Source organism: Dermochelys coriacea, chromosome 8 (assembly GCF_009764565.3).
Source record: "Dermochelys coriacea isolate rDerCor1 chromosome 8, rDerCor1.pri.v4, whole genome shotgun sequence".
In the NCBI taxonomy this organism is placed as follows: domain Eukaryota; kingdom Metazoa; phylum Chordata; order Testudines; family Dermochelyidae; genus Dermochelys; species Dermochelys coriacea.
Genome location: NC_050075.1, coordinates 81,697,175 through 81,724,425, shown reverse-complemented (window position 1 = coordinate 81,724,425; position 27,251 = coordinate 81,697,175). Strand labels below are relative to the sequence as shown.

Genomic DNA, 27,251 nt, shown 5'->3' with positions numbered 1-27,251 from the left:
ACTGTTGTGCCTTTTATTTTTGGACACTTCAAACAGCAGCATACTGACTAAAAAATAAGTAAGTCGATAGTAAACAACAGCAAGATCCAAAGAAGTAAATATTTTCTAAACACAGTACAGGATTCATATGATCTTACTCTTCCAAATACTCTTATGAAGAGATTCAAGAAGAAAGAATAGCCTAATCTACTTTCTGGGCTCCAATATCAAGTTTCAAGTAGGGATTTTTTTGTTTTTTGGAGGGTTTTTGTTTGTTTGTTTATTTCATAAACTCAGATTCTGATTATGTGGAAAAAAACAATCTTTAGCCTAATAATACCAATAGTATATTGACGCAGATCACATGAGAGAGGAAATGTAATGCAAAAAATCCCCAAGTACTCGTCTACTACTGAAAGAAATATGTTGGTTCAGCAGAATTTCAGAGTAGCAGCCGTGTTAGTCTGTATTCGCAAAAAGAAAAGGAGTACTTGTGGCACCTTAGAGACTAAAAAATTTAATTGAGCATAAGCTTTTGTGAGCTACAGCTCACAAGGCACTGGTAGTTCTTAGATCTAGAATCTGACTCTAAAATCAGATGTTTTTTGTAGCTATTAAACAGATTTTTAAGGTAAAATTGAAATATGTAATATACATATTTCAAATATATTCAGCAAAATGGGATAAAATATTCAATACCCTTGTCTGCATGTTCATCATTGGAATTTACGACTATCCTATTTTTTTTTTTTTTTTTAGTATTTTTTCTTCTCTGTTCACAGACAGCATAAGAGTGACCTTGTACTTTGATGTACTGCTGCTTAAAGCCCAGTATGCTAGGTGTTCTCATGTGTTTAAGACCAAATATTCTTCCCCTCCAACATCTGAAATGACATGGGCTTCCCTACCTCATAGGGGTACATTAAAGATTCTGATATGCTCAGAAACTATGGTAATAGGAGTCCCATAAGTACCTAAGATAGATAGACAACACATCCATAAGTTAACAATGTCTGATAGTTTGTCACATTTCTGCTCCATAGTGAGCCAACCTCAGGGTGCTTTGCATACTCCCATGTACCAGAACTGAGCTCTGTGGCAGCTGTCTTTGCAGAAGTACAAATGTGGCATTTGTTAGTGGGCAAAGACTTAGTAGCCATGCATGAATCTACTGACCACAAACCTCATATGGGTGTGGGAGCAGGTTTCACTGAGCCAGTGCTACTACTATGCCCTTAAACTACACAGATGTTTCACACCCTTCTGGGGTATTGTTTCCCCATTGCATATCTTTTATTCTGGCTTTACGGGAGACTAAGATCTCAAATTCTTTTATTTATAAACGTCTTGCTTGGGCTGGGTGGTCAGATTACTTATCTAAAATGGTCCAAAATGTGGGGAAATATTGAAAAAGAGATTAAAATATTCCTTCTGCACACTGAGGCTGTGTATTTAAAGATCCAGAGCTTTGTGGTGAATGGCTTTCCTTTAACCACTGAATGAGCAGACGGCTGCATCCCTCACAGCTATAACATTAGAACAGCAAGGTGCATTTTTACTGGGATGAAAGAAAAATGGAAGAGTATGTAGATGAAACACTAGAACATGATGTTTCCCAAATGAAATAACCTAACACTGCACTGTATATTTTAAATGCAATGCACTCCTCTGGGCAAAACAAGAATGTGTCCAGACATAGGTTATTCACTCTCCATCAAATGTAGTCCTACTTTTTCTATGAATACTTCTATTCTGTACTCCATTGGCCACCCACCTAGCTTTAATTTAGAGTTCTTAAGATTTTGATCTCATGAAATATTAAGATAGACTTGTGCTTTTCTATTTTTAGTCCTCTTTCTCCAAAGTGTTTTATTTGTACACTACATTAAAAGTAGAAATAGGCTTGGGACCCAGTTTTGGAGTTTTTGGAGGCAGGATTCAGTTTTGTCATTAGGGACAGCCATGAATTCCAAATCTGGGTTTGAAACCCTAAGAACGTTTGGATGTTTAGAAAAGGGAATTTCAAAGTTTCATAGATTCTGAAGTCCAGAAGGAAATTGACCTCCTGAATAACAGTTCAACAAATTGGGCACTGAGCCCAATAACTTGTGGTTTGGTTCAGGTCCATCTCGTATTAAAAAATAAGAAAAAATGTGTTTGTAGGTTTCTTTCCTTTGAACCCAGTCCTGCAACCCTTGGGGCAGTCATATTAATCACACAACATAAGTAAGGATTTTTAGTCCAAGCTGTCTTTCTGGGGAGATCTCTGGAGATAGTGGTATCTATTTTGAGAGAATTTGGCTCTGGTCAACTAAATCGTAGTGGTGAGGTCATTACTATTTAGATAACAGCTTTGTTGTTCAATTTGTAATAAGTCAAAGGGAAATCAGAACTCCAATCAATAAAGGCTCATCTTATTTATTGGAAGTGCATTAATGTCATCTACTACTTGCCGTTCTGTAGATTACCTCTGCTTTTTTTTTTTTTAAGGTTTCCACCAGGTAATACAAATTCCAAATTAGTTCCATAAAGTCAAGTAACTCACCTTGATACATTCTTTATTTATGTGGCCATGAATATTTCTCCTCATCTGGATGAACTAAAGAGGGTTTGCCATTCCTTCCCCTCACCGAAAATTAATTCTTTTTTCTTAATGTTTGGACAATGTTTAATGGCCTATCCTCAAGTCCTGCAGCCCTCTATAAATGCTGCCTCTACATTCATGTTTAGTTAGCTCTCTCTCTTCTAGGATGTCAAACTTGCTGATTTTCGGTTACTTTTCTGTACAGATGGCTTAAGTCAGTCAGCAGTGTTTTGAATCTGCGGTGTACACATAAAGCAGCAAAAGACGTGCACCCCATTTAAAAAGTACAGTATGCCCATCACTATCAACAATAGAGGCTGGATGAACTAACTTTCGCTGTATGAGATAGGTATTTTAATTTGAGAGAACAGTTGAATTTGATTTTAATATGGACAAATGACGTCTCCTGTCCAAGTTAAATCTCAAAACAACATTTCCAATCTAGGTAAATGAACCACAATGCATAGGAATATGGATTCAGCAAGAACAATGTACTTTAAGGGACAAAGTTTTTCATATGTTATATCATAATTCCTCATTCAGAAAAATCCTTTCTTGTATATGGGGCTTCTTTATTCTTCTTCCTTCTTTTTTTAGATTAACAATGCCCATTTTAAAAATGATTTTGCTTTGTAAATTAGTTCCCTTTCTTGCAGCTTTTATACTCGGTGCTCCTGATGATAAATGTGCTCACAAAAGGCATGTTTGAAATAATGAACCTGTTAAGGAGCATTGCAGTTTTTTACTTTAATAAAATTAATCTAGTCCTGTAAACTATTGAAAGGTAAATTTGCTCTCAGAATACATCACAGTGCCACATTTGTGACATTGATAGATAACTATTAACTCCTTTAAGCTTTAAAATACTTTAGAATGTCATAGTAAAGAATCTCTAAAACTGCAGATCTTATTCAAATGAATCAGGATAGAGCAGATGGTTGAAGAAGGCACACAAGCAAGAAGTAAATCTGCTGTTCTCCCTTTCTGATTGCTTTGCCCACAGAGGAATAACGATTCAAAGAAAATCGGTAATCATGGTGGATGTCATTAACATATTCCCAATAAGGGAGCTTACTTAAATATTCCCAGAGAAAATGAATGGCTGTTGGTAGATCAAATGAGCAAACAGCACACTTCCAACTGCCTCCCAAAACAGGGACTTTCAGGACTTTGAGAAATGGAAGTTTGAAAAACTGAATAGAAAATCATAGGGTTGCTTACTGGGGTTGTGGGAGGGGTATTTTATTAATGAACTAAAGTGGATAAATTTGTCAAGGTTGTCAGCTGTAACACTGCATAAAGTAGTCACAAAACTTCTGTGTTTTAAAATTAAATTTCCAGAAATCTGCAATAAAATACCGGCGGGATGTAAAATATGGAATATCTTATTTTCCTTTAAATGGAGGGTTTTGCAAGCTGCAGCAAAGATCCCTGTGTTTTTGGATTGCATTATTGTGAATCCATGTGGGAAAAAAAATATTTTTTTAATTGATGCACAGAAATCACTGAATCAACAACACATCAGTGACAAAGTAAAACATTACTTCCAAAGTGTTGTGAAAAAAGTACTAAGCCAAATAAAGGTAGTCTGGTTTCCTAATCCATCTTTAAATAATGGGCCAAATCCTCAACCAGTGTAAATGGACTCCACTCTAATGATTTCAATGAAGCAATACCCATTTATAGCAGCATAGAAATGGTCCCGCATTGCGAATTCTGGGCAATTCAAAAGAATTTAATTTTTCTAAAGGAAAATGTGCATGCATTTTTAGAACTGTGCATGCTGAATTATTTGCTGCCATCAGCAAAGTAGTTTGTAAAGTAATATTGAATTTGGCACACCCTTTCTTTCATTTTAATTCCCTAGTGTAGACAATGCCTCGTAGTACATTTTCAGTTCTGTGGCCAGTGGATTAGGCATTTGACACCCATTGTTGCAACTGGAAGATGCATGTCTAATGTATTGTGTGCCAGGCTGACTATTTATCCCCTATAGGTTCCCAATAAAAAAAACAGACCAACAGTCACTAAAATATGTACCACCACCTAGACGGATGATAAATCTCCTTAGTAAAGCTGCCATGAGACATGATATTGACAGGTTTTGTTGTTAAACAGAGAGAGAGAGTAGGTAAGGGTGACAACATCCCTGCAGATGCCATTATTGATTGGGCCAGCAGGAGGCAGATGGTTAAAAGACACAATAGGAACTGTCACAATAGTGTTAATTTTGTTATTGAAACCCAAACTTGGGCTGAGGATAGATTGCCTTCATTTTTCATCCATGAAACAACATCTTCAACATTTCCTCAAAAAGAATCTTTTAACTAGCATTGCAACCAATAATGCCCCTTTATGTATACTAAGATGGAAGAAACAATTAATAAAATGCCTGTCAATGGCACATCTCTCTATTCTCTCTAGCAAAAAAGGGGAGAAATCATTAATTACAGTTTCTGTCACACACAAAAGTTGTGGTGATTGTTCTGGTCTCTCAGCACTTCAACAGCATGAATTCACCTAGTGGCCACCTATTCTGCAGAATTTGAAAAGGACTGTGTCCTTTTTCCATCCCTACAAAACCTCCTAAACATATTGCATGTGTCTGCCCAGGCAACAAACGCGGTATTTTGGGTTGACACTGAAAAGGAGGGGTATGAATATGGATAGGATGCAAATATTCCATCTATCTTAATCAGAATACAGGAATGCAAGCTATTGTGGCACGGGTTGCGGGGGAGAGACCTTAAAATTCCAATACCAAGAACTGAGAGGGCCTGATCCTGTTCTCACAGCAATCAGTTGGAATTTTACCATTGAGTTTGAAGGCGTCAGGATTGGTCAGTAAATTTGGAGGTATGTTTTTAGGTTAGGAGTGAATTTACTGTAAATCTCTTCATCTTGAGAAAATCAGCACAAGATTTTGTAACTAGCTTGATCACTTACTCTGCTGAAAAATAAATAATGCACAAGCTTTCAGAAAACTGCCTCAACACTTTAGCACACTTTCAAGCCGATTTACTAGTATAGGCCCCATTCCCATGGATCTTTTTGCAGGACTGGGGCTTTAGTCCTTGATCCTTCAAACACTGAAACAAATTACTTGTGCAAGGAGTCCCATTAAAGTAAAAGTTATGCACACACTTATGTGTTTGCAGGACTGCGGCCTTAAATATGAAGGAAAATGTTCTACTTGTGTTTAACAGCTAAAAGTATAACTATATGGCTATATGTACACACATAATAATGATAAAAACAGTCTAAAAGTTGCAAATTAAAAAAGAATGCATATGAAGTTGCAAGTAATAACAGCCTCTAAGAGCCAGGCAGCTTTTTTATTATTTCAATTTATCTTCTCCGAATAAGTCAACAAAAAGACCTTAGTGTCTAGGTTTACCTCATCTTAGCTCACTGTTTCCTTTCAGGTTTAATGGATGCATGCACTGCATGTAAAAGCAGAATGTTGAAGGAATTTTTTTGTTAAGAAACTTTTTTTCAGTTTAATTTATTTCTCTTTCTGAACTGTGAGAATTGCATTTTTATAGTTCTGTGTTTTTGTTTTATGCTAACTAAATATTTTATGAGGCCCAAATATGGGATCCTTCTCTTTTTGACAGAAGTCATCACTGAAATCTGGCAAATCATAAATCAAAATAGGTTTTCATTGTGAGCGGATGAGACTTTTCTTCAGTCTTTAGATCTGGTGAAAGAGAAAGCAAATACAATCATCTCAAACCTTCAGAAATTAAACATATGTCTGTTAAAGTCCTCTCAGTTGTGTCATTTGAGAGTTTCAGTTCCAATATGTGTCTCATCAATTTGGAACAAGAGGCCTAAGTGATCTGTTGGGGTCTTTATTTACTCTTTGGCAATAAAACTGGTATGAAAAGATTTTGCTAGAGTAGAAATTGTGGGCTAGGTCCTCAGCTGATGTAAAATTATTATAGATCTACAGAATTCAATATACATGTATATTAAAAACATATAGTCATAGCAATGCTGGGCCTGAGTCCCTACTGCTTTACTTCTTGCCACTTACCTAATCAGAACAGCAGCATGTTACACCCAGTTTGCACTCTGCATAGTGTAAATGCCTACACAAGGGGCAATGCAGTGAAAAATGAGGCTCGCATTTTGTGTAAATAGATAGGTATAATTTATATTCTAGAAAAATCCCTTTTTTTCAAGCCAGAAACTTTTTGCTAAAGAATAAAGAAAGAGAGATAGTTTGGGGATTACTATTTCTATTTTCCTCTAGACAGATCTATAGCCAAATGTTGAATTATGAACAATAATATAAACAGATTTTTGCTTATATTTTCCAAATGGAATGCCTAAAGTTAAGCATCTAAATCCATAGTTAGTGACTGTTCCTCTACAATTGAAATTAATGGGGATTTTGCTATTGATTTCAATGAGATCAAGATCAAGACCTAAGCATCTAAATGGTCTGATTTTTAGAAGCATTTGAGACAGTCTCTTTGAAGTCTGGGGAGACACGAGTCCACTGAGCAGTAAGGCACTTATTTAGGTGCCGAAATATGAATTGGTTGTATGTAGTGTTGTTGTAGCCATGTTGGTCCAGGATATTAGAGACACAAGGAGGATGAGGTAATATATTTTATTGGACAATATCAACAATATCTTCTGTTGGTGAGAGAGAGAGGCTTTCAGGCCACACAGAGCTCTTCTTCAGGTGTGAGAAAGGAAATCCCAGGGTCAGCAAAATGCGAAGTGGAACAGATTGTTTACCATAAGCAAAAAGAAAAGGAGTACTTGTGGCACCTTAGAGACTAACAAATTTATTAGAGCATAAGCTTTCGTGAGCTACAGCTCACTTCATCGGAATGCATCCGACCTGCCAGGGGGCAAGGTGGGGAGTCCCGGAGGTGCTTACCTGGGGCAGCTCCCAGAAAGCATCTGGCAGGTGCCTCTGGCTCCTAGGGGTGGGGGAGCATAGCTGGGGTGGAGCAGGGGGAGTGGCTGCTCCCCCACTGAACCCGCCAAAAGTGTCACCTTAGGCGTTGACTCCCTGGGTGCTCTGGGACTGTGCTGGGAGTACTATTCCCATACCTGAAGAAGAGCTCTGTGTGGCTTGAAAGCTTGTCTCTCTCACCATCAGAAGCTGGTCCAATAAAATGGGTTTTTTCTTAATCTTTTTCTTTCTGAGCCCCCCCCCCGCCCACACATACACATATGCTATAAAAATTCCACAGCCCACCTGTGCCAAAACAACTGTTTTTCAGAGTAGATTAAAAGCCAGGGCTGGCTTTAGTGGGTAGCAAGCAAAGCAATTGCCCAGGGCCCCACGGCACAGGGGGCCCCATGAAGCTAGGTTGTTGGGGCTTTTGCTTCAACCCAGGGATGTGGGGCTCAGGCTTCAGCTTCAGCCCTGGGCCCCAGTGAGTTTAGCCCTGTGGATTTGGCCCTGCTCTCTGGTTTATTTTGGTGAACCCCCTGAAACCTGTTCATGGTCCCCTGGTTGAGAACTGCTGCAATAAAAGATATTACCTCACCCACTTTATCTCTCTAAACATGAATTTAGTTTTAAAAAGTTGTCCTGAGTAGTAATGGGGCAAATTCCGGAAGTCCTTTCTCTGACAAAACACTCATTGATATCACAGCAGGTTGATTGCAATGAGAGTTGTGCTTGAATATGTATAGGCTATAGGATTTCTCCTAAAAATGTATACAGCTCAGGTTAGTTGGAAAAGAGCTATGAATGAATCCACTAGTGTATAGATTCTGAAACACAGGTGAGAACCAAATGAGCTGTAAGCTACATGTACCATTTTTATAATCTTGTATATTTTTAAACCTCTGGCGAGTAGAATGTCTTATTAATACTAGTTTAAAATGTCATGTCCTAGGAATCTGGCAAGTGTTCAGAGCTGTTTAATCTTTCATCAAGGTTTAATCAGAATAGTTTTATATCTCTTTTGTGCATTGTCAAGTGCCCACCACAATTTGTCTCCCCCATGCTGGACTGACAGATTGGGCGAATAAGCAAAGAGTCGGCACATTTGAGCATAATTGCAATGTCAGCACTGTTAACTTTCTTCTCATAAATACAGTTAACATGATGACATTAATAATGTCATCAGATTACATATGTTTGCTTCACAAATAAGCAAGCTATTCTTTATAAATTGTCTGTGACCAGTACAGCATTCATCTGGAGGAAGACCACAATTCCAATTTCAAAAGAAAAACAAAACTTCATTTGGCTCATATTGTTATGTTTTTTAGGGGGTGAGGGGAATTGTTTTAAATATTTGCATCGAGCCAGACTCTATAAATCCTGGGTTTCCTGTGAATAAGCAAAGAAATAATGTCTAGGAACATACAATAAAATAGGAAGAGCCAGGAAGTAATCATTTGTCTATCTGTATCATAGTTCAAAAATAGCTTCAGGCAGATACATGAAGTCTTTAGTGTGCCTTGACTTTTTAAACCACTAGATGCTAACCTGCAGTTTTGATGATTTATAGCAGTTCACCAAATGCACTGGATAAAAAGGACGGTTTGTTACCCTCTAATTTTGGAGGGGCATAACACATGAAGCTTGTACAGCAATCTCTTACCTACATATTTCACTCTATAAGGGGAAACAGTAAGAGAGAACATGACATGTATTAGAGAAGTAAATTACAATGTTATACTCCTTGGTCTAATAAACCATTGTTGGCTGTCATACTCCTGACTACTGAGGTGTTGTTTTATGCTACAACTTAATCAGCTGGGTTTCGACTGTTCCTTAGTGTACATGTGCCTTAGGCAGCATAAATGTGGTGATTCACATGCGTGCTCACAGGAGTCTATACTGTGTATTCTCTACAATCTGCCACATAGCATTATTTACTAGAATGATTTCATATTTCCACACCTGTTTCAGTTAGGAGGGGATGGAGGTGGAGAGGCACAAAGGCTGATTTATAAAATCTGAAAATATAAAAGTCACATGTATGTCTTATTAAATATTGTTGGCTTTTAACTCTAACAAAGGTGATGCTACATCAACTGAGTATTGAATTTATCCCCATATGAGCGAAATGCAGCTATCCAACTTTCAGCATTTGTGAATTTGATGTGGATCATTCTGCAAAACTTAAACAGCATATAATTATGTTGATCTTGGCTTGTTGGTTTTGTCAGCTGATACATATAAGCAATGTGACAAAATATTGATGGAATAAGATAGAATAGAGTAAGAGAAACAACAGAAGTAGAATGACAGTAACATTGGCCGATATCATCCCATATACACATGCTAGTCCCACGAAGAACCAGAAACTCCATAAGCTCCCTGACACACAGGGTGGCTGGCCCGAGTAAATAAAGTAGTTCAGCTCCCTTGTGCCAGGACAGGTACTCCCATGTGGCAATTAAGAGTTGGCTGTAAAGAATTAAGGAGGGATCCAGAGAATCAGGGCTGCCTGGGTTTGTCCCATTGTGGGGAAGGGAGTCCCAGTGAGTCAGAGCAGATTGGTTCAGTCAGGAAGGACAGGTGCTGGAGACCAGGAGACTAGAGGATGAAGGAGAGGGTGATTTCTGGAAAAAGGCTGAAGACAGGAGAACAGGAAAAAGAGTCTTGCTGGCTGGCATCCCCAAGCCAGAGATCGAAAGGCTGGAGAGGGTCGAAGGCAGGGGGAACAGGAGAGGGAGATGTCTGCTGGCTCTGAGGAAAAGAGCCGGAGCCGAGGGCCAGAGAAGGCTGAATATAGGGGAGAAGCAGGAGAGCTTACCTGCTGACATCTCCAGGCAGGGGAACTGGACCCAGAGGAACTGTGAGAGGGCTGGGGGAGTGAGGGATTCTCCCCTGGCAAGGATGCTCCCTGCAGACAATTTTTAAGGGATGTGGGGGTTCCTGCTGGGAAGAGCAGGGCTTCACTCTAGTTGGAAGGACTGGGGTAGCTGTCCTCGTACTAGGACAAGAGAGGACTTCAGTGGAGAGCAAGGGCCTATTAAGGAAAGTCAGGGCTTTATGTTTCATGTTCTATTTGGACTGTGCTGGGGGAAATCTGGGCTATGGTTGTGGGACTTTTGTTATGATTTATGTGCACAAGACTGTGATAATAATTGAATCTCACGAGGGTTATATGTATACTTGGCAAGACTCTGGGGACTCAGAAGGAGAGAAACAAAGCAGGTGCACGTATCATGATGTGGCCTACTGCAAGAGGGTGCTTCAGACAGGCTGCCCTATGACACTCCCCCATACACAATTTCCTACACATTTTTTAAGTCAGAGAAGCAGGATTTCCCACCCATTCCCATGGCAGAACCAGAGCATTCATCTCCCAAAATCAGCATATGATCTGAGATCTGTGGTGGTTCCATGTCTTCATACTGACTCCTGGCCCTTTTCTGCCTCCTCTGTTATCCCATGCTTACAAGGGCTCCCCGACAGCGGCTGGACCCACACGCCTCTTCATAGCCATTCCCTTGGCTCTGGCCTGCCATATTCCTTCCCCAGTTACAGATCCCATATCAACAGAGGAGGTTTCACAGGTATGAAGAAAGGGGAGTAAAGATGACTTAGAGGCAATATTCCCAGCTTCTGTACCTCTCAGGCCTGGGTTAGCAGTAAGTCCATTCCCCAGGCTTGTGGAAGCAGCTGGTGCAATATGACTCGTTCACATTATTGGAATAATTATCTATATACTCACACATCCATTACTTCCCCTGCACAAGCTGGAACAGAAAGTTGGGTGTGCTCAGTAGATAGAAGACAGAAAATCACCTCTGTGACCTGTAAAAGTGACATTAAATGATTTTTTAGTCTCAGGCTCAGCCTGCTCAATTGTCAAATCACTAAACTTTCACATGATAGAATTCATAGACTGGGCAAATCAAAACAGGTTCACTACAAGGGGCAGGATGGCTTACAAGATAAAGCATCTGTCATTTGCTTTCAGGACCCTGGGCCATCTTCACCTCACTCTTTAAAGTGAAGTCAGGTGAGCCAAGTTGAAATTTGACCGGATCACAAAAACAGTAAAAAGCCGCAGCATTTGATACAATTGATGTGTTCAGGTGAGGGTTAGAACTGAGTAACCATGAAGACTGAATCATTTGTCACTATTTATAGAGGGGTACAGCAGGACAGTAGAAGTCTATTCAGTGGGACAGTAATGGGGAATTCACATTCCATCTGCCTACTTTGTACCTGTTCTGTAAATAAATTGAGGTGTGTGTGTGTGTGTGTGTGTGTGTGTGTGTGTGTGTGTGTGTACTTCTGTGCCACATCTCTTCAAAAGAAAAATGGGGGTGTGGGGGGGAACTAGGAAAGATTTAGTAGCTGAATTGGCTTGGAAACTTGTTAAACTTTTACTTTTACAGATGAGTATCTTTCCAGCCCAGCAATGAGTTCATTTGCAGAGCAGTGTAGGGAAGCACACCCAGAGAGAGTCTCCCTTTCACCTGGCAAATGGTAAATGAGGTTGCTTCATTTATTTTTCAACTTTGCTACTGATCTAACCTTTAGAAAGTGAAATATTCACACAAAATATGAAAAAAGTATCAACTTTTTTCAAATCAAAAGTATCAGCGCAATATGAATAACTATGGACCTGATTCTCCTTTGCTGTACACCACTGTAGCTCCATTGAGTCCAGTGGAGTCAATCCTGATTTATTCTAGTGTAAATGAGAACAGAATGAGGCCTTCTATTATTTAAAAAAGCTTCCAGTTATTGTGCCCAATTCAGTTAAACCAATACATGTGTACACAGTGTGGTACCTGCAGTGTGACTCTTTCATCCATCGATAGTTTACACAAGTATAATGATAAAATGCCTCCTTTCCTTTTATTGACTTAGCCGAATTATTGTTATCCCAGGCTATGATACCTAGCAGAGCCACTCCAACACCCTACCACTCTGATCTTTCAACTATGGCTAAATGTATGAGGACCAGAGGACTGTAAACATGCAAATGAATCCAGGATCAGTGCCCACAAATGCATCAGCTATCACAGCTCCTAGTAATTCTTGCACACCGGAGAACTGCATCTTTCCTGGTGCTTGCTGCCTTGTTTGCTGCTTTGAGCAAAGGCATCCACTCCCCCTGCCTCCCTCCGCTTTCGTGGGAAATCACTAAGAAGAAAAATATAAATGACATGGCGAAAAAGGGTACTGCCGGTAGCAGTAAGAGGATGCAAGCATATCTCCCAGTACATTTCTTTCACTGCTATATCTGCCATCATCCAATTATATTGACCTTCTGACCTATTCAGATAACTGCTTTGTAACTGATATGGAATGTCGAGCTTTTTGACAGACAGTTTTATGTGAATTTACTGCAGTCCTCTTGCCTGCCTGAATTGTGGTGGTAATCATAGTACTAGATTGCTAACAGGAACCATTATGATGATAGGAACTAAGTATTTAAAAAGGAAAAAAAACTATTTGCACATTGCCAGGGGGACTGTTTAAGCAACAAAGCCCTTGTTTCCATCATTTATGTAAAGAGGTGGATTACCAACTTGCACATAGCTGGACTGACATGCTTTCTGTTCCAGTCTTGCTGATCAGTTAAATTGTTTGAAGCAGCTATTCCTTCTGTGCAAACTTGTTCGGACAGTAGAGTCACCCTAGAATGGCATGCAGGGATTTAGTAAAGTGCATGCATAGGACTGTCTTTTTAATCCCAGTTAGATGCTTTCTACAACAGAGCGCATTCAGGAATGATGAGAAATGACTCTGACTCTTTCACAGCCTGGAGGGAGAAGCAGAATTTTAACGTTTGCTGGGGTTGTTGTAAGTTTGTTTTTATTTTCTTTATGTTAATGTTCCTATTGGAAGGAAAGGTTTGTGTTAACCCTTTCCTTGCATTGAATGAGAGCCCCATGTGCTATGCCCTGATTAAAGTATCGTACTGACTCTTTGGAAATCAAATATGCTATCCAACTAATGTACTAAATTAGACTGAACTAACATTCATATTCATAATGTAACATATCTTAGCAGTGGTCTCTTTGTTTGGAGTGTTAATGATAATGTGAAGGCTGAATGCACAGTAATAATTGTATTTCTTGGGCATCTATCCATCAACTGCTTAAAGTGTACCTCAACTGCTCCAATCAGGTAACCAAAAAAAAAAAAAAGTTGAAAAATGAAACTCTTATTAGAAACAGAAGGGTTAACCTGACAAACACACTTATTCACAGCTGGGGTTTGCCAGTAACACACACGGCATTCATTTTCTTTTAAAAGAACCACAATAGAAGACAGTTTTTTGTATTGTGAAAAATATAGACCTAGGAAATTTGTGCATTTCTGATCTTATTGAATTAAAAACAACAACTTTCAGCTGTAATTCTACAATGAGATATAGGTTATAGTGACACTGAAAAGTGAGAGCTGCCATTGTTCCCATCAGCTGGGGGAGAAGTTCTATTTGTTCCTTTTTGTCATTGTCAAAGTGTAGAAGGAATAAAACTACTTCCATGTACTTCAGTATGAGTACATTAGATTCACAATTGTCATGTTGCCTTTGTTCATAGCTGTCCAGCTTTTTCAGGATATAGAATCATAGAATATCAGGGTTGGAAGGGACCTCAGGAGATCATCTAGTCCAACCCCCTGCTCAAAGCAGGACCAATCCCCAATTTTTGCCCCAAATCCCTAAATGGCCCCCTCAAGGATTGAACTCACAACCCTGGGTTTAGCAAGCCAATGCTCAAACCGCTGAACTATCCCTTCCCCCTGATGTTTAGAACAATTCATTGTGGTGGTGAAAACAGGATGATTGTTTTTGCTTAATTGCATCTTAAACCTGAAAAAGAGAGTGCCCCCAAAATAAGCAGTAAAATATATATACACACACACGCACACACACTATATCATCACAGGCCAACTTTTAACCAGCTGCTTTCAAGTACTCAAAAGAAAAATGAGTCCTTTCCTGTGAAAATTGTGGACTTACACTTTGATCTTTGACCAAAATCTCATATCTTCTACGGAAAATGAGGCACTGAAGAAAAAAGATTATTAATATTATGTCAAGTTATATTCAATATTTTATTTTACTGACAGTCATTGTTGTTCCAACATCTTGAATATGAACTAAGTCCTTCAAATGAATTCCAGTAGCCAATCTCAGCAGTGCTGGTTCCATGGGAAAGTTAATCTTCCATTTAGTAAAAAGTAATGTTTCTATTCAGAGCCAGGTTGAGAAGAGGAAAAGAGGTGGGGGAGCAGAAGGAAAGAGAGAAAGAAAGACAGAGACAGATATGAGAGAGGATAGAATCCCTCCATTTAATAACAAAGAAATTATAACAGCTTGTTTCTTCTTGTATGTTGGAGCTCTGCAAACATATCCTTTATAATAATTATAGCAGGTTTGCACACTGAATATTTTCCCCTACTTCACAGAGATTTAAAAAAAAGAAAGTTGCTAGCAATGCTACTTTTCTTTCAGGTAATTGATAAATTTGATATTTTCTCTCTTTCTATATGTTCTGCCTTGTACTGGTAAAGTAAGTCACAAAGAAAACATGCTTCATGTCACTATTTGATACTGTTTGGAATAAATTTTTTAATAATATTTTTCCAGAAATAATTAAATATTTACAATAAGGGCCAAATCCTAAACTGGTGTAAATCGGTATAGCTTTGTCAGTCAGTGGCGTTAAACCTGTTTGTATGAGCTGAGGATCTGTCCCTGAGTGCCAGCCTACATTTGTAAGCTTTTTGGGGACGGAGACTGTCTATATGTTTGTCCAGTGACTAGGACGTGGAACCCTACCATAGGCTGAAGCTTCTATGCACTTATGTGATATAAAGAACTATGATGATTAATAATAATTGTAACCCCTTCCTGGCCAGAATGGCATTCTGTCCCTTTCTTGTGGTAGGTAGGCCAGCTAGAGATTGATGAGCCTGCTATAGGGCTGACTAAGGCTCCTGTGTTTAGTTCAAGAGGTCCATAGTTTGAGCCCTGCCAATGAAGTCCAGTGTGGTCAGTGTTACATAATAATAATAATAATTAATAATTAGTAATTTATAATAATTGAATCAAAGAGGCAACATTTTCAATTGTTCCCAGTAAAGGGAGAGGATTTGCAACAGATGAAAACATTCTGGTGTATTTTCTTTTTCTTTTGAATCTCATAATTTCTTAAGAGTTTCCTCTACATTTTCATAGTTGAGATGAACAGCAAATTTTGAGTGTTTATGTGCATACCTGGAATGGGGTTTTAGTACAGTCCGGTCTTCTCTCTGTACTAGGTATATATGGGAGGATTTGCGTCCTATATACATTCTTTATGTATATACATTCTGGGTTATGATGTTTTCAGAAAAAAGTCTGCCTTCTCGTATAAGCTCATATCAAGGTTGTCTTCCTTTACAGTGCATGCCATTCAGTAATACTATTTTGTAGCAATTCAATAAGGCTGATAGTTTTTCTGGGTAATTACCCACAGCCCCCTGCAGGACAAATTAGCATTCATGACCTGAATACTGCTTACTAGAAAGAGTTCAATGGAATTTACTTAATCAGAATCATTGCTTTCTCATGGCTACTTTTTTTTAACCTAGTCCCCATTGTCTGCTAATAGCAAAAATCCTTTCAGTGCCAGGTCCAACTTGGCACAGGGTATATAAGGAAAGATTTTTCTCCTCAGAGGTGCATAATGCATTTTAAAGATTATGGACCATAATCTTCAGTCTCTAGTCAGTCCTTGCTTAGGTAAAATTGCTGTTGAAATCGATGGGAGTTTTGCCTGGATATGGACTGTTGGCTCAGCCCCTATGAAAAGAAATGTATATATTTTTCAGGCAGTCCATGATTTATAGTACTTAGTAATAGTGCTGTGTAAGACATCTAAAGGGCTTTAAAAGGTGATTTTTCTTTTACTGGGATTTTGGGATGAAAGAAGAAAAGTCCCTGATTCAGAACATTCTTTAGGTTTTGAATTATCACTATAGCATTCCAAATTGTTGAGAATAAAACTAGCCATTTATGTCATGATTTTGTCTGCTAATATTTAACCTCCTGCTTCCCAAGACTCTGCAGCACTTCAAGGTTAGCACAGCAGAGGCAGGCCCCTGGATGATGTATCCAGATGCTCATTTAAAGGGAGCGGCAGGGAGGGAGAGGTTCATTGAAATATTGGAGGGATTTAAAAAAATAATTCTGTGACAAGCTATGTAAAGTGGAGCTGTTATTTTAAATGAAGGCATTCTCTTTGTAGCAGCCTATGCCACTAACAGAAACAATGTGCGTGGGAAGGACCCTGTTTCTTACAGAACTCTCCCCAGCTTTGCATACTTCCACCTGCATCAAAACAGTACAGATGACTTAAAATAAGCACATAGCCTATGTGAGTGAGGTAATGCAAGAGTGAGCAAAAAGGAATGTATTTGTGGGTGAGATGCAGGGCATTTGGCATACTGCCTTCCATCAACTTGCACTGCCTAGGCTTGAAAAATGTAGAGTCTTCTGGGGACAATCAGAGTTTTAAAGGCAGACTGGAGGCAAATCACAAACATGGCTTTACTCAAACTTTCACCTGTGTCACCTGCAAGGTAGATTCTCATTTGCAACAGAAGAGTCCTGTTTTAAAGGGAGAGAAGATTTATCTTTTATGTTTTGTGGAGTTTTCACTTAATCTCTGTTGCATAAAGTAAAATCCCCTCTAGGATTTCTCTCACTTGTATTAAATTGTGTTGTATCAATTTTACACTTAAAAAAAAACCAAAACAAAACAAACAAAGTGGGGGTTAAATGATTAGCTCCAGTTCTCCCTCCAGCCTGTGTCAGAAGCTTGGCAACACTGCAAAATGTCAGTGTTACAAATGATGTCGTTCAGGTGCTTTCCCATTGTCATTCAGACTGTCAGAGAACAACAAAACACACAACTGCCCCTAGAAGGTATGGAGATTGTCTTGAAATGCACAGGCTCCATGCTGTCCCAACTGCTAAAGTGTTAAGCAGGAAGACTAGCTATAGCTAAAGGAGTACTTGTAGCACCTAGAGACTAACAAATTTATTTGAGCATAAACTTTGTGAGCTACAGCTCACTTCATCAGATGCATTCAGTGGAAAATACAGTGAGGAGATTTATATACACACACAGAGAACATGAAACAATGGGTGTTACCATACACACTGTAAGGGGAGTGATCACTTAAGATGAGCCATCACCAACAGCAGGGTGGGGGAAAGGAGGAAAACCTTTCATGGTGACATGATGTAATTTGCAAACTGGATACAATTAACTTTGGCTTGAATAGAGACTGGGAGTGGATGGGTCATTACACAAAGTAAAGTTATTTCCCCATGTTTACCTCTTCCCCCCCCCGCATGGTTTTCCCCTACAAACCCCAGCAGAGGGGTCCTAACTCCAAACAAGAGATCCACTTCTTGGACACTACGGTCGTAATAAGCAATGGGCACATAAACCCTATACTGGAAACTTACTGACCGTTATTCCTACCTACATGCCTCCAGCTTTCATCCAGACCACACCACACAATCCGTCGTCTACAGCCAAGCTCTACGATACAACCGTATTTGCTCCAACCCCTCAGACAGAGACAAACACCTTCAAGATCTCTATCAAGCATTGACCCTTTGCTAAGGTTACAAGCTTTCTGACTCACTAAACTCTTTACTATCCCAAGAGAGGAGAGATTATTAATGATCCAGTAAGTGCGCTGGAGTCACAGTGAGGAGCTGCCAGACACAGGGCTAAATGATTGGCTGAACAAATGGAGAAACTGAGGCACACTTGCCATAATACCCAATCAACCTCTCGGGGAGTGCCAGTGGACGAAAGCATCCTGGACAGGGCCTTCAGAGGAAGGGCCAGATTTGTAAAGGCATTTTGGTACCTAACACTCATGGAAATTTATGAGAGCTACAGCAATTGTTCTCAAAGCTGGTCCGCCACTCGTTCAAGGAAAGCCCCTGGCGGGCTGGATCAGTTTGTTTACCTGCCATATCCATAGGTTCGGCCGATCGCGGCTCCCACTGGCTGCGGTTCGCCGCTCCAGGCCAATGGGGGCTGTGGGAAAGGAGGCCAGCATGTCCCTTGGTCCGCGCCGCTTCCCGCAGCCCCCATTGGCCTGGAGTGGCAAACTGCGGCCACTGGGAGCCATGATCGGCTGAACCTGCGGACGCGGCAGGTAAACAAACCGGTCTGTCCCAACAGGGGCTTTCCCTGAACAAGCGGCGGACCAGCTTTGAGAACCACTAAGCTAGAGAACTAAATCCCTTGAAACATCTGCCCTGAAGTGCCTTTTTCGGAGGCTTCTTTATGTGAACAGCTTCCCAACATACTACTTTTCCAGCTTCTGGCTTTATTTATCTTGTCCTCTTGAACAGTGATGTGCTAATGGAACAAGATTTGGTAGGATTGGGACACTTACATGATGCTGATATTAGACATGGGATTTAAATATTTGTTGTTTAGATGGTATGAAACACTTTCTGTTGTTTGTACCATCAGCTTCATATTTTTTTTCTAGTCATCTCATGTTTTTCTAGTCACCTCAAGTTCTAGGCTCCAGAATCATAGAACACTTGTGGTGGTCCACCCTGAGTTTTGCACTCAGTAGAGAAACATATGAGCTCTCTGGCTGAGACCTTTTTATACTAAATTGTAGCTAAGAGCTCATTTTTCATGACTGAGCAATGGGCCTAGGGGTTGATAGTGGGAATGCCCGAGGATTCTTCATTACAGGAACCTTAATGAATGGTGACATGGAAGGCGTCCACTACACAACATAAATAGCACTCTGTACTGAGAAACTAATTTCCAGCATAACAATCTCTCTGTCTCAGCATATAGAAATCAAAATAGTATCTCAATCCCCAGATGGGATTAAGTGAGTAATAAGATGCATTGAACATGAATTATGTGGATTGCGTTGAGTAAAGCAAGACACATTGGGGCCAAATTCATCCTTGGCTGTGAGTCAAGGGAAGCCAATCGGGATTGAACTTGGCTTAGTAGTTTTCATAATGGACAAGAAGTACTGAATAGTGCTTCTCCATGTGTTTGTGCTACAGGAAAGGATAAATAGTATTGCAGCCAGAGCTATACTGGATAATTCATAACTACAAAAAAAAACCCACCTTTTTTGTCCTTCTGAGCCTATGTGCCTTTTGGTGCACAATTTAACATAAGATCTTGCCAGAGTGGTGGGCTCGGTCCTTTTATTCTGCAACCCCTTCACTGAAGACAGAATGCCCTAACTGAAAACAGTAACAATAAGTATTTCCTCAAGCAGCCCAGTTCCGTCCAGATCAGATAAAACACCAATGGCTTTGTTTTAGGGTGCATCAGAGAACAACTTGGACAAACAAGAGCTTGTTCATTTAAAGGTGATATGTAATTGCTACAGAAAGCTAGCACTAGCAGAATTGATTGGAGTCCATCTAGTCTATTTGGCTTCTGTTTGCCAGCTTTGTACCAGAGCTGCAGAGCTGTTGGAGAGACCTGTGCATTCCCCTCTTGAGAATGGATTGCCCCTCCTTTTCCCGGAGGCTGGGTTAGTTACGGTCCAACTGCTGCTTTGCTGATTTTGCAAATACACAAAGAGTTGTATCCTGGTTTTTATTGTAATCTTCTTTCTTTGAAATTGTTCCCCCTGGATAATGTTATTCCATCCCCTCCACCCTCAGATATTTCAAAATTTCTTTCCTGAATTTCCACCTTCAGATTACACCCTGCCCAATAGAAAGAATATATTGTTCCTACCTAAAATCTACTTCTAAAACTTGGATAGTTTAGAGACACACCACCCCTGCAGTCAGGGTTGCTGGGATTTTTTTAAACATCTTTTAATGGAGCTGGGTGCTGTAGCATCAGGACTCAGAAGGAGCTGACAGGATGGATCCAGATCTAGAGAACCAGCAGTGACCTCAACTCCTCCCTCTGTCTCTCAAAGGAATCTAGCCTGGAAGGCATAAAGGCCTCCAACCACAGACTGTAACTGCTTTGGGTAGAGGGTAGAGGAGCCACCCACAGCTCTGTGTGGGGAGGGACAGAGCTGTGAGACAGAATTGAGAAAGCCAAGCAGTCCTGAAGGCAGACATGCCAAACTCACCCAAAAAAATATGGAGAAATTGGGCTTGTTTTTGGCTTAATTGGCTTGTGAGTTGCTTGTTGGTTAGATTTTGGCTTGTAGCTTGTTCCTTGTTTGGCTTGTTGCTTGTTGTAGCTTGTTGCTTTTTTTTCTTGATCGGCTCCCGGCAAGCAGGGGCAAGGGTGGGAGAAAGTCAGGGGTGTACAGCGAGCTCACCACAGTCCCAAACTGCACCCCCGGGGGATCTAGTCACATAGAGTGTTGGGGATCTTAGGGGTTGGCTTGTTTTGGCCTTGTTTTGAAATGGGTTTAGCTTGATTTTTATTGTGAAAGTCGGGGTGCTTATTCACCATGTGAAAGTTGATACTGTGCCTGCAGGATACCTGGTGGCTGTTACTACGCTGTCTAGGGAGCGCACACAGTGCTTTTTCTTGGAGTGTTTCCACTAAGAGGAAAGCTGGCTAGAACAGCTACAGAAATTAGAGGAAGGTGAGAAGGCTGAAAGTGTCATCAGGAAAGGAGCCCACTCATCTCGCTCAGTTCTGCTTCCTAGCAGTGACCAGTAAACTCTCCACCCGTTCACGCCCGCAGTTTATACTATTGCCAACCCCAAGTTTTGTTAGAGTGTGAGTCAGGCAGCATGCCCCCACGTTTATTATATTGGCTTGAAAATCATGAGATTTTTAAAATAATAAATGTGGGGTTCTTTTTATTTGCTTTCTGGGTTTGATCCTTTAGTTTTTTTCTGCAACCATGAGAGCGAGAAACTTAATTTTTAAAAAATGCTGCAATCCTCACACACCTGCCAGGGGCTGGTGCTTTAAGAACAACATCAGATATCTCAAAACTTATGATAAAATTGCAAGAGTTGGCAACACTGATTATACAGGAAGGGTAGGTGAGGACTTGAAAATATGAAATTCACACTCAAATTCTTATTAAAATAAAGATTTTTGTGAACAAACAGTTCCCAGTAAGGGAGTTTTTGTTGCTAGTCTATCAGAATTACAAATGGAGTAATAATGCTGATACTTTAGTGATTTCAGATATTTATTGACATAGAGCAACCAAAAGTGTTATTGATGATGTTTTGTACAAAATAATTATTCCATAAGATGTATGAGAGCAATGGACTGTTCTTCAGACAGTATCCGGCAATGTTTGTCTGTTATGTGGTCAGAGTTACTTTACTCAAGTACTATTTATTTAGATTGAACAACAGTTAAAAGCTGTCCATGCCAAAGTGCCTGACAAAAATTAAACTTGCAGTAACAATAATCTCCAGCCAATATGACTATTTCCCTGCTGGGTCCCATGCACCCACCTTTCCATGATATATTGACATCTGAATGAACACTGTAATAGACCTCTGTTGTTTGCAGTATGTGGATATCAGTCAGGACTTTCCCTAGGTAAGGGTTGAACTGAAAGTTCTCAGTCTAACCAATTTAAGATTGCCATTCTCAAGACCTTTTAAATAACAAAGAAGGCACAGAACTAAGAGTTGTATGTATAGGTAAATCGTGTCAGCCCCTGCTTGTAACAATTTCTCAAATGATTAACGTTGCTGTATGTTCAGCAATGTGTCCTGCAAAGTGAAGAGCAGACAGGTCTTTGTTATGGAGTCTGACCTGGTGAACTATTTGAGTAGTTTGCACATACAGCAGTAAACTCCTAGTTCCTGATGGGCAACCTGCACTAGCCATCATCCCTTGTCCTAGATTGGGGAATGGGGTCTACATTGCTGGGGTCACAAGGAAAAGGACACGACAGGGGCTACCAATCAGCCAACCACAGCCTGGGAATTTATGTTCATTTAAAAGGGAGTACCTGGGATATTCATACCTCTCATCTTGGACTAGTACTATAGCTACCACCAGGGTTGAAAATGTGGGTTCAGTTGGTAAGACACAGCTGCCTTTATCATATCTGTCAACAGAAAGTGTGAAGCCAATAGTCTTGCTTCCAAAAACATCAAGATCAGAAGTGACACAAGCAAAAAACACACCTTTTATTGGCCCATTATTATTACCTCAGAACACACCTTATTGTCTCGTAAGAATACTTAGGGTACGTCTACACTACCCGCCAGATCAGCAGGTAGTGATTGATTATCAGGGATCAATTTATCGTGTCTGGTGTAGATGCAATAAATTGATCCCTGATTGCTCTGCCGTCGACTCCTGTACTCTACCACAGTGAGAGGTGGAAGCCGAGAAGATGGGGGAGCCGCAGCAGTCGATCCTGCGCTGTGAGGACACGCAGTAAGTCGAACTAAGATACGTCGACTTCAGCTACGCTATTCTCATAGCTGAAGTTGCATATCTTAGGTCGATCCCCCCCACCAGTGAAGACTAGGCCTAAGTAACAAGCCCAGCTAGTCATCACAATAATATGGTCTTGCTTCTTCAATGAAGCTGCATGTCTGACTCCCTTTAATAGGAATGGAGGTTACATGATAGATGTGTCCAGAGGAAACTAGTCCTTCAGGGTTCCTGACTAATGTCAGGCATTTATACCTCTGAAAATGATACAGCGGAAGTTGCTTATTCTGTGCTTTTTCTGTCTTTTATATTTGCATGCTTATTACAGAGGGTGCCAGAATTTATCCTTTTTTTAAGATAACTGAGAACTACTGTTACTGATATCTTCAGAATGTTTTGAACAGAGAGTTAACATGTAATTATGTTGTAAAAGACACAGTTTATATTTTTCCTCTTAAATCACTAGAAAGCTTAAAAATATCTCTCTCTCCATTGAGTTTAATGCTCTAGTCTTAACCCCTTTTCAGCTGGAAACACATTCTGACATCTGTCTTATCTCATCTTATAATGATACTAACCTCCTTTGTAAAGCCCTTTGATATCTACTGATGAAAAATGCTACACAAGAGCTAATTGGCAGTATGTATGACAGAAAAATCCCTGCAACTTCTGAATGGCAGGACATAGCCCTGAAAGGTTAAATTGTTTTATTTTGACCTTCTTTTCTAATTCATTCACATCCTCAAGGATGGTACAGATCACTGCCCCCGGTTCATCAGCCATGTTCTTGGTCCAGAGCTCTCCTCCACTGGTTTCTCCTTTTCTATTGCATCACACATAGGCTTCTTGTCTTCACTTTCAAGGACCTTTATGGCCCATCCTATCATCTCTCAGTGTTTCATGAAAATGACACCATGAGATGTCAACTCCTGTCTCTGAGTGGCCCATGATGCCAGTTTCCATCATCCACTTGTTAAATTTTCGAACAAACACCTTCATGCTTTCTCCCATGCTGCCCCTCATACTTGGGGGAAGTCCCCGAAACCTCTGCAAAGCCACCTCATCCTCCTCCAACACTCTCCTTAAAACTCTCCTTTGCCGTGATACTGACAAAAACTTGACAATTGTTAGGGCCGCTGGTGGTTGAGACCACTGCCTATCATGCTGACCTACATTATCTCATTCTTTCCTTGTACTTCCCTGTTAGTCTATATCCATCTGTTGTCTCGTACTATACTTGGATAGGAAGTTGCTTGGGGTAGGGGTCTGTCTTTTTGTTCTGTGTTTGCACAGTGCCTAGCAGAGTGGGGTCCTGCTCCAGGAGAAGGCCTCTGAGGCACAATGGTAATACTAAGAATAAGAATAATAGTATTGGTGGAAGGTGCCATAGCCTCACTTCCTCCCCACTCCACCTCACCATCTTTGAATAAGCTACAGGTAAGCACGCCCTGCCCACAAGGTGTACGGTTGTAATGGGCTCTTCCCAGAAGGGTGGAGCTTCCTGACTGTCTCCTGTGCAGCCATAGAAGACCTCCTGATCCCAATTTGGCCCAGAATATAGGGCAGGGAAAAGGTGAACAGATATGACACTGAGGATAGTGGTTGATCACATCAAATATTTGTTTGGGGTCCATACACAAATTACTCTGCGACTTGTAGTCCACATTCATGTTTCTGGCTTGGGAGGACCATCCATGCTTTTCAGAAGAGTCACTATATTTAATGTCACATACCCAAGGTTTGGTAACTAATTAGCTTATCAGTGTGTACTGAGGAGAGATGCCTTAGCCTTTATCACTACTTATATTTGGCTGAAGGTTTAAAGATATTTTAATGGGTTTTAGTAGAAAGCAGATCATTAGATTTGCAGGCAGACTGATATGTTGTTATCTTCATCTGTGGAGCAAATATTACATAACAGACAGTGCAGTATATTTTATATAATATCTGAGTGGGATCTTTTTATTAATGTAGCTTTTCTGAACCCACCAGTATAAAGTAGATTGTAACCTCTGGGAAGTAATGTTCAGTGATGTTAATTTACATGCAATATAGGGATTTTTGTGTGTAATCATTTTGGTTTATATCTGTATCATTGTATTACCTAGTCTATCACCCACATTTATATAACATGAGTCTGATAATTCCTTATCAAGTATAAAAGGCAAATCCCCAGGAAAGAAGTAATATTAGACCATATTTTGGTGTGCGTGTGTGTATTTTATATTGGAAGCAGGGTACTGTTTTTAAGGCCATCTGGTGCAACTTGCACCCTTTCTTCTCCAGTGTGCCTCACATCTGACACCATAATTAGGCTCTTTCTTGCTATATATATTAATGTGTTCAGGTTAATAGCACAGTCATTAGGTTCCAAAATATATATGCATGTGAATTTGTATCAAGTATGCTCTGTGGTACTATATATGTATATCTTAATATAAAATAAGTGTATAGATTGTAATCAAACTGAAGGAAGAGATGCGGAAGAACTATAAAGGGCCTTCAAAATAAAATGATTTGGATTGTAGAGAAGATAGGATGTCATGTTCTTTTAATCATTTTTTAAAAATAAATCCGAGCATGCTCTTTTTATCTGACACTTCTCTGAAGTTTGTACAAAAGAGTCCAGGTTGTATTTTTTCTGAATAAAGTGTATCCATAGGCACAAATATAGATATGAGGTGTGAGTGTATCAATATAGCATATGTGTATACCTGTATGTATGTAATATACACATACTGAAGTGTGTGTGTGTAATCAGCAGATTACTTTTTTAAAATACATATAATATTTTAAACCAGTAATCTACTGCCTCTGTATTTTGATGAGATACATTACGACTCACAATCTCACAAGTTTCAGAGTAGCAGAGTAGCATCCGTGTTAGTCTGTATTCGCAAAAAGAGAGCATGATGCATCCGATGAAGTGAGTTGTAGCTCACGAAAGCGTATGCTCAAATAAATTTGTTAGTCTCTAAGGTGCCACAAGTACTCCTTTTCTAATCACACAAGTGTTGCCCTAACCAAAATTGAGCTCACATATTCTTACTCCATAAGGTCTTGCTATTTATGGTGCATTTAAATGTCTGTGCATTCAATAACTCAATAAAAATGATTAGTGACTATAGCAATGCTTGGCACCATCCTGTGGGATTCAGTCTTTCACTTGCAAATGGATGGGCAAGATGTCCCTATTGTCATCTCCAATTTCTGTAATTCTATGCAGCTCTTGTTGTTCAAAGCACTATGGGTGGGATTTTCAAAGCTGAGGTATCTATCCCACTAGCATCAGAACCATTTATTTAGGCTGATGTACCTTTAATAGTGCTAGGATGGACCAGATGATGTGTTGTATTGAACTTTCCTGTCTATTTTTAAGCTATCATTTTTATTGAGTGACATAATCAAGGGAAATACCATTAGATCAGCATCCAGATTTCGCATTCCAACATGGTGAGGACAGTACATATGGTAAATTACAAAGCAAAACCAGTCATGCAGAGAATAATTATTCCCTTTGGGCCTTGTGATGGATCACATTAGGTAAGCTCTGACCTGCTCTTCCTTTTAGAGTAGTTCACTTATACCCATTCGAATGGTCAGACTCTGTCCTATGGGAAACATACTTTTACATAATCTCCACAAAAGTAGATTTCAATAACATGAACTAAATGGCTATAAAACTGTATACCACAGAGTATCATCTGCTGAAACTAGCTTCCTGCAACTGTGAATCTGAGCGGAGAGAACTCTGTAAATAAAGCAAGTTGTATCTGTGGATGTGAGGTCTGATTCTCCTACCTTGCAGCTTAAGCAGTCATTCATTATACCAGGGCACATGGCCTTGATCCTTAGTTGCAACCCAGAAGTGCTCCTCTCCGGAGAGGGTGTGACGGAAGCTTTAAGTCACCTGAGCTGATATAGTCAAGGCCAATACTCCAACATAACTTAACAAATATTGGTTAAAAGCTGATGTAATTGATAACAATTGTCAATGGCTCCCAGGCGCTGTAACGGCAGTCCTATGTTGCCAGGATGCAGAGAAAACAGTTTCTTCAGGCCACACATCCTCCATCAGCTGCAGGGAGCAGGGTGCTGCAGGAGCTGTTGGTACTGGCTCAGTGGTGGATCACATCAAATATCCTGCCATAGCCAGTTATACAGGCTAAGGTTGCTCTGCACCAGATCAGCACATCCAAGGATTGAGTGCAAAGTTGGCATAAAATGCTGCTATCCTGATGGATAGTTATTTTACACTCAATTTGCACTCACTTCACACAGGTATAAACGAATATACAAGGTACAGGGCAAGGGAGAATCAGGCCCAAATAATGTCTAACATGAGACTATTTTCAGGGCAGGTCTAGACTACTGCTTAAGTCGA

At 40.0% G+C, this 27,251-nt stretch overlaps 1 protein-coding gene across 7 annotated transcripts in view; it reads left to right on the top strand.

Moving 5' to 3' along the window:
• ADGRL2 (adhesion G protein-coupled receptor L2) overlaps window positions 1-27,251 on the top strand; it is a 480,081-nt gene that overhangs the window by 119,959 nt on the left and 332,871 nt on the right. Inside the window, exon 3 of one of the 7 annotated variants that reach the window (XM_043490417.1) lies at window positions 11,906-11,996. The exons of the other annotated variants lie outside the window; for them this stretch is intronic. The gene's annotated coding sequence lies outside the window, so the exon portion shown is untranslated. The remainder of the gene's footprint in view (window positions 1-11,905; window positions 11,997-27,251) is intronic. 7 annotated transcript variants of the gene reach the window in all.